This window comes from Gymnodraco acuticeps, unplaced genomic scaffold (assembly GCF_902827175.1).
Source record: "Gymnodraco acuticeps unplaced genomic scaffold, fGymAcu1.1, whole genome shotgun sequence".
In the NCBI taxonomy this organism is placed as follows: Eukaryota; Metazoa; Chordata; class Actinopteri; order Perciformes; family Bathydraconidae; genus Gymnodraco; species Gymnodraco acuticeps.
The window spans coordinates 383,642-391,781 of record NW_022991286.1 but is presented as its reverse complement, the minus strand read 5'-3'; positions in this window follow the sequence as shown (position 1 = coordinate 391,781).

Here is an 8,140-nt window from a genome sequence, read left to right as displayed (position 1 = left end):
CAAAATGAGATGCATTGTGGGACATGTAGTTTATGGGCAACGTTCTCCTGTAAATCGGCACGTAACATTATAATACACTTATTATATTCTTTGCAAGCTCTTGTGGGCCACATAAAATGAAGTGGCGGGCCGGATTTGGCCCCCGGGCCTTCAGTTTGACACCCCTGATCTAGATCCTCTGCATCGAGCCAGTTAACTAGCGGGCCTTCTAGAATACCCTGGAACCGAAGGGAACTCTGAAAGAATACGCCCATTGGCTACAAATCAATATATGATTGGTTGATCAAACTGTCAGTCCAAACGTACGCTCTCATTCAGTGCAACGGCCAGGGCATTCTATCAAGGATGTAGAATACCTTGGTTGTAGGATATTCTACCCAGAGACCCAGAACAAGATCTGATTGGTTGCTTTCTTTTCTACTGAAATGCGTAGTGCATGGTCCGAGAAGGACAAACAAATCAACGTAACACTGTAATATTACAGATCAACAACACAGATACGATTCTCATTTATTCATTTTATATACATTTTATTTATATAATTAAATCAATTTTTTGTTTGTTTTATCTGAGTGTTCCAGGGTATTCTCTGAATACCTTGAAGGCCCTGACGGTTCGCCATTGGGTTTCCCCAAAAGTGGACGGGGCTGTAAAGTGACGTAGATTTTACTCTCATCTATTATTCAAAACCATTCTATTTATTCTAACGTAAATTACATGCCAGTGTTTTATCTTTTTATTTAGCGATTTGTTTTTGCATGTTTAACTCGGAATGTTTCATGTTCGCTGATTGGATGTTTTAGCCGCAATGCACGTTGGGATGTGGTGTTGTTAATGCGATATGATATCCGAAAAAAAATCTGAGTTTAGGATGGCCGAAGACACTACACTACCCATAATCCCCAGCTATCGGTTGTGACTACAGCCCCGTTGACAAACCCCGTGATTAATCTTCAAGCTCTGGGATTGGATGTTGGAGCCAAGCTCTTTGAAATGGAACGAAACCAAGGCAGACTATTCAAAACTGGACTCGAACGCCCCCCCCATTACACATGCTGGCTATTGTGTTTCGCAACATGTTCTCTATGGCACGTCTCTACTGGGAATTGTAGTTTTAAAAGACGTTTTTCCCAAAATTAGAAGTTGACAGTATTAAACTGTGTACAGCCCTGGAGGTTTGGGCGATAGGACACAAATTGGTGTGTACAAATTTAAAACGTGTAATTACTAAATGGGTGAAAATCGCTTGTATCCATAATGGGCAGCATTAATATATACCCACATGACAGCTCATTGTTACTTTGTAATTCTACTCCACTACAATTCAGAGGTTAACCTGGTATTTTTACTCCACTACATTTATTTGAGTTACATTGCAGACTCTGATTAATGATGTGAAATATAAACAACCCTTTAATGAGACTTTAGTTACACCTGAGTAAAATTCAGGGAAGGTGATTGTCAAGTGCCAACAATCAGGAGAGATATTTGATAGTTGGTGCTTGAGAAGACTAAACATTTATCTGCGATCTCTATAAAGTATATTAATTACTCGTTATTCTCTACTAATAGTTAATTAAAAACTGTATATAATTGCTATTTTGCACATCCCTTTCAAGATTTCAAGATTTGTTTATTGACATATCATATACACAACTACTGTGTAGTTATGCAATGAATGAACAACTTGGGTCACAGGTTCCTCAACAGTGCATCACAAGACATATATCAATATGTGTGTATACTAGGGATGTTAAGATTCACCGATTCACATCGGTGCACCCAGGGGTTAAATTGGGCCGGGGCTGTCCGGGGCTCAGCCCCGGCACATAGGACGATGCTCTGACGTCATCACCCTCGCTCATTTGTCATTTGTTTAAGCCATATGTTAAAACATCTCTCGTTGTTATTATATACTTTATTTAGGGTCTGTAGGAGCCAAAACATTGATTTATTATTTTGATTATTTAATAATTTAATGTATGTAATGTAGTATAATTGATTGGTGTCATTTGATCGGGATCCGCAGCCACGGCTGGGCGGAGCGGCTGATTGGTGCTGCGATTGCCTCAGCTGGTTAAAGGAGTCCTGCTGATTATACTCTGGGTTCTAGTTTGGTTGTGAAGCCACACGGTTTTTTGACCGCTGCATTGCACTGCAGAGAAGATACGATTTGTTTATTTAAATGACGAAAACTGTTTCAATATCGTCTGGTAAGATACCTTCATTTGTGTGTTTAAAGAAGAGAACGAACAGTGCTGAAATGGAAACGATAACCTGGAAATAAATGTACCAAAAACAAACAATATATCTCTGAGTGATGCGTCGGCCAGGCGCTAAAACCAAAGAACAGAAAAGAGCTTAAGAAAGGTGGAAATAAGGCTCTTTTATTCGTCAAAAAACCCAGCTTGATGAGCGCTGGTCCGTGGAAACGTTTGTTTTGAAAACAAGAACTCAGAACTCATAACAGCGTGTCAAACACTCGCCTTCATTTTACTACGGATACTACTTCCTGGGACGACGGTGTTGTGAAACGTGAATGACTGAAGGCAACAATCACTCCTCCTCCAACTACGTCTGTGACGTGTCACTGCTGTGGAGCGTTCAAAGACAGTTGGAAACGTCTCAACTCGCGCAACTCACGCAGTACAAAAACGCAAGGGAAATCAAGGCAAGACAACGAAAGTCCACAAACAATGAAGTAAAATTCAAAAGGAAATGTGTTGTCTTGAACAAAAATGGCAGGCTTGGAAAGTGACATTGACTGTGTGTACATGGGAAGGCTCTTTTAGGGTCGATATGTGTTGACTTCAGGGCCGTATTCACCATATACATTGGGGGGGACACATCCCCCCCAATATTCAGATACACTCAAAAATGTCCCCCCCAATAAATAGCAAAAAACGATTAATTTTTTAATTAAAAATAAAATTGCTATTCTATGACTTCTTTATTTTGGTTATTTGTATACTTGAAAATCTGTATTTTCTGTTATTGTGAACTTCACCAAAATGATATTTCTTTTCATATGTAAATTGGTTCCTTATTTTGTACCCGGGGGTGTATTTCGCTGTTGCACGTCTGAGTCCACCTTCAGTTAGCTTGATGCTCCAAGCAGGTCAGTCATGTTTTAATTTGCCCTCCATTAGTTCTGGTATCTTTTCTAGTTAGCCCTAAAGTAATCTATATTTTATTTCGTAATGTTAATTGTTAGGGAAATAATTGTCCAAGACTCCTAGATATGACGTACAGGACCAACCCTGACGTCTGTTTATCTCCTTTAAGGACATAGGCTGCTTGAGCCATAATGTTATTGTTCCCATTCTGTGACCGGTCAACACTAGGTCACAGATGGTCTGTTGTTGTGGGTGCACTGGGACATTTCCTTCTTTGTTGTTTGTGGACTCCAAGGTATGACATCTTCGAGGCCATAAATGACGGACGCAAGTAACTCAGTGTGCCCAAACTGTCTAAAGCTATCTTATCAAAATATGTTGATTACTCTCTGTGAAACCAGTTAAATGGGCTAACAAGAGAGAGGCGCTCTAGAATTGACATGGCAACTCTACCGTGAAGTCAGAACCTCTGGCTCTTGGACTTGTGATGTGAATCTCTCCGGCCGAAACTCCAAATAAACCATCAGTGTTTGACATCAAAGCTCCTGCTCCACCGTGTCTCCTTCCTGAGTCGGTGACTCCCACTGCATTGCTACACCGAAGTTTCTCTTACATTCATGAACCCTCCGGTTTAGCTTTTTTGTGTAAGTAACTTGTAGTTCTCATGTTAAAACTGAACTTTTCAGGAATAGTAGCTAACTAGCTGTGGGCTAGCTGGTTTCAGTTGTTAGCCAGGGTTTGGCGGGCTAGTGTCAGCTATGTGGAAAATGACGGTATCGTTTTGGATGTAATCCAATAGATATTTATTCATGTGGATTATTTCTATTTTATTTTGTAATTTGTAGGGTGTGGAAAGATTTAAAACTGTGATGTGTGACACCTATGGAATACCAAAGGTGCCAGAATTAATTAAATAATAAATACTCTACAATTATTATGAAATAGTATTTCATAATCGTCAGAAGCATTTAAAAGATACTCACACGCAGGAGGTTTGCAGTGTGCATCATACTGTAGCTTGTGCTGGGTTTAGAACGCTCAGAATTGCTAATAAACATGTTTAATTATCTTATATCCAGTGCTGCTGACCCGTATTCATCACATCAGCAACTGCAGATCGCCGAGGTCAAGCTGTAAGTATGAGCAAGAGGAAGGGTGGCACTGGCAGTGACATTAGACAGTTTTTTGGGCAGCCTCAGAAAAGAAAAAAAGTAAGTTAAGAGCAGTGAGAAAGTGAGTATTGTTACCAGTCAGATAGCTTGTTTACTAAAGCACCCAGATATTGTTCTAAACTGTATTAAAGTAAACAGGTATTATCTTGAACTGTATTGAAGTGAACATGTATTATTTGGGACTGTTTAAAGTAATCCTATATATCTAAACCTTCTTACTTACACTCCATGACCCAGAGACCCTGACACACACACATACACCTACTGTCTCCATGCAGCACACACACATAAACTCCTTAACCCAGATATCAGCAACACACACACATATGCCTCTGCTTATCAGCATGCACACACACACACACACATACATTTTCCCTCACTAACACACACACACATGTTCTTTTTCAAGGTTCCTCTGAGAATAATCCCAAGCACAAATATATCTGTGTACAATGTTTGATTGTTTTAAAAGAATAATTTGTGTGAAGCCTTCCCTGGGAAATTAAAGGAGTTGGGTCCGGTGGAAGATAAGAAGTGGCTGTCCACCTCAAAATATATCCATATATACTGTTGTGTAGTCATGCAAAATGCCCCCTGTTTCTGACTGGCTGGTCCCGATACCTGTATCGCACAGCAGTAGAACTGGGAGTCCGGAGTACTCTGTAAACTTGTATTGGTGTTTTTTACCATTAAAATCAGATTATTGTTATAACTTTTATGCCGGTGTGTTGAACTCCCTCTTTTATCAATCTGACCAGGCTCATCTAACGGACGGCGCGGAGCACAGGTGGGCTTTGAGCCACCACTATTGTGTCTGCTCCTACATTACTGATAATATTTCTTCCATGTTCACTCTGGTGTGTTCAGAGTAAAGAGAGAGAGGGAGAGAGAGAATGTGAGCATGGCGACCAGACAGGGAGAGTGTGCGCTGGTGACATGGAGGTAAGCCAGAAAGGAGCTATATTGATGGTTAAGACAGAATAATGACAACATAGCAGTCTAATGTTAAAGGGGACCTATCATGCAAAATGCACCTTTGTACGTCTTTTAAACATGAATATGTGTCCCCGGTGCCAGGCTTGGAATTTCGTCATTTTAGGGGCAAGGCCATTTGGCCTTCCCGTTCACATTTTTTTCAAGGGCACAAAGGCCACATGACAGGGCACAAAGGCCACATGACAGGGCACAAAGGCCGTTTGGTTAAATTACGCTGGTCAATCAACATGACTGAAAAGTGTAGCACTAACGTCAACACCAGTCGTTTTACAAATGGCTGAATAGCAATAGTGTTTCTTTAACGTATACGTTAAGTTCAGCCATAAACCACATAAGTCAGTCATGTATTATATCAAAACCGCTTAGCAAGAAAAATACTAGATTCAAAGGTGACAGCTATCTGCTAGCTTGTAGAAGCAACACTAGATGTAGACCCCTTGAAGGGAAGACGTTAGCGCTATCCAAACTAGCTAGCTATCGCTAGTTTTCATGACAAAATGTAACGAGTCGACTTTAAATAGGCTAATACAATGGTAATTACCTATCAATAGTACTTTCTATAAACACGTAAATGTTAAGTCCTTTCAAATACTACCACATACTTCAGTTAAATCATATCAAAACAGCTTGGTCCGCTTGCTTACCTGTGCTTGTCTTGCTCCCGCGGCTGAGGAGGAGGCTGTCGGGCCCCTACAGGCATTTCTGACGGAACAATCACAGCAGAGCAATCGCTCTGATCCACAGGCACGGGACTATCCTACTGCGCGCACTAATATGACTTTACATTTACAACATGGCCGTCGTGGCCGTCGTGAAATTCCCACCCTGCATTACACTGTGCCTTGTCTTTTTATTTTTTAGTGTAGTGGAGCCTCACTTCAGAGCGTTTACCGTGACCCATCTTTGGTGTTATGAAGTGACTGAGCTCGTGAACTGTATACGGGAGGGCGGGGGAGCCTCGCTGCGGGGCAACTGTGGACCTCTGTCGCCTGTCAGCGCAACATGATGCCATTAAGGGCGGTGCCGGCCGTCAGCGTACCGAGCCGGCCGTCAACGGCCCGCTGACGACCGGCCGTTCTGTGATTCTCCAGAACACACAGATGGCCAGTCCGCTATGTATTCCACCGGGTCACCGCAGCGCCGCGGTGCAGACTGACCCGGTGGAATACAGGGTCTACCGCGTTTAGGAACCGTTAAGCAGAACCGAAATTGTGTATTTTGTATGTACCCGGCATTTTCTTATCGGTTCTCCTCTGGAACCGAGTTTCGGTTCCCAACCCTAGTCATAACGTTATAGTATGGACTGTCATGAAGCTAATTGGTTAATAAGTTGCTAGCGCCATAGGAAGTCGAACAAGCAGATATCAGAATTAGTCATTGATAACATCACAGTGAAAGAGATGAATGGAAAAAAACAAAAGCTTGGAGCAAAAACAAGTGAACGATTTAGAATTTAGAATTTAGAATGATGACATCAGCAAAGCATGATGACACCATCAACTTGTGACTCGATTATGGAACTGTATGATGTCATCATTCGCTTTGAAGATGACATCATCAAACCTTAGTAAGAACTCAGGGATTCAGACACTTTCATATTGTTATAACCTCAGGAAGAAGACAGTCCAACTTTAAATCTGCTCTGCTGGGACATCTTACAGGAAAAATGAGTTGCTCAAAATCAGATAAGGATGGGCCTGATCCCACAATATTTAACAGCAGTTCCACACGCTTCATTTTATTGGACTTTGTAGGAGAAGGGTGTTTTGGAAAAGTTGCCAAGTGTGTTAATTTGAAAACATCTGAAACAACGGCAATCAAGATCCTCGAAGACGGAAGAGATGCAAATAATGAAGTGAGAATGCTTCTAAAAATCAAGGGACTTGACCCAGATAAGAATAACTTAGTGAGATACATGGATAATTTCATGTTCCAAGACAAGTATTGCCTAGCCTTTGAAATGCTGGACATGAGCATTTGGGACCTTTATTCGCAAATGCAGGAACCATTTTCCCTGAACGAAATCCGCCCTATCACACAACAGCTACTTGTAGCTTTTGAAGCCCTGAAGGGAATTGGCATTATTCATACAGACCTGAAACCGGACAATGTCATGCTTGTAAACCACAAGTCTCAGCCCTTCAGGATTAAATTAATTGACTTCAGTTTGGCCCTCCCAGCTTCCGTAGCAGAGGTTGGTATGGAAATGCAACCTATTTCTTATAGAGCTCCAGAGGTGACCTTGGGTCTCCCTATAACTGAAGCCATCGACATGTGGTCATTGGGATGTCTCCTGGGTTCATTGTATTTTAATACCAACTTTTTCCCTGGAGCATCTACATACGACCAGATGAGAGCTATTTGCCAGCTCCTTGGTCAGCCAAAAAAACACCTGCTAGATGCTGGGATAAACACTTGGCAGTATTTTATCAAGGGAAGGGGCTTGACTCCAGGATGGGAGCTAATGACGCCATCTCATTACAAGATGGTGTCTGGTGTCCAGCCAGAATTTCCAAGTTGGTATTTTGATGATGTTAAAGATTTGACAGGTGCAGTAATGGAGAAGCCAGAGGAACATGACTATGATAAGTCTGAAGACAAGATTACATTGTCAGAGGTTATGCGTGAAGACAAGATGGCATTCTCAGACCTCTTAAATGCGTTGTTCAATCTGGATGGTCAGACTAGGATTACGCCCGGACAAGCCCTAGAACACAGTTTTGTAACAATGGTTCACCTAGAAGATAACATGTATTCTAACCCTCATGCATCAGAGGCCTTTGAGATGATGGACATCTGCACCCTGGATCTTTCAGATGCAATGTGTGATCCTCTCAGCAACCCTGAAACTGACAT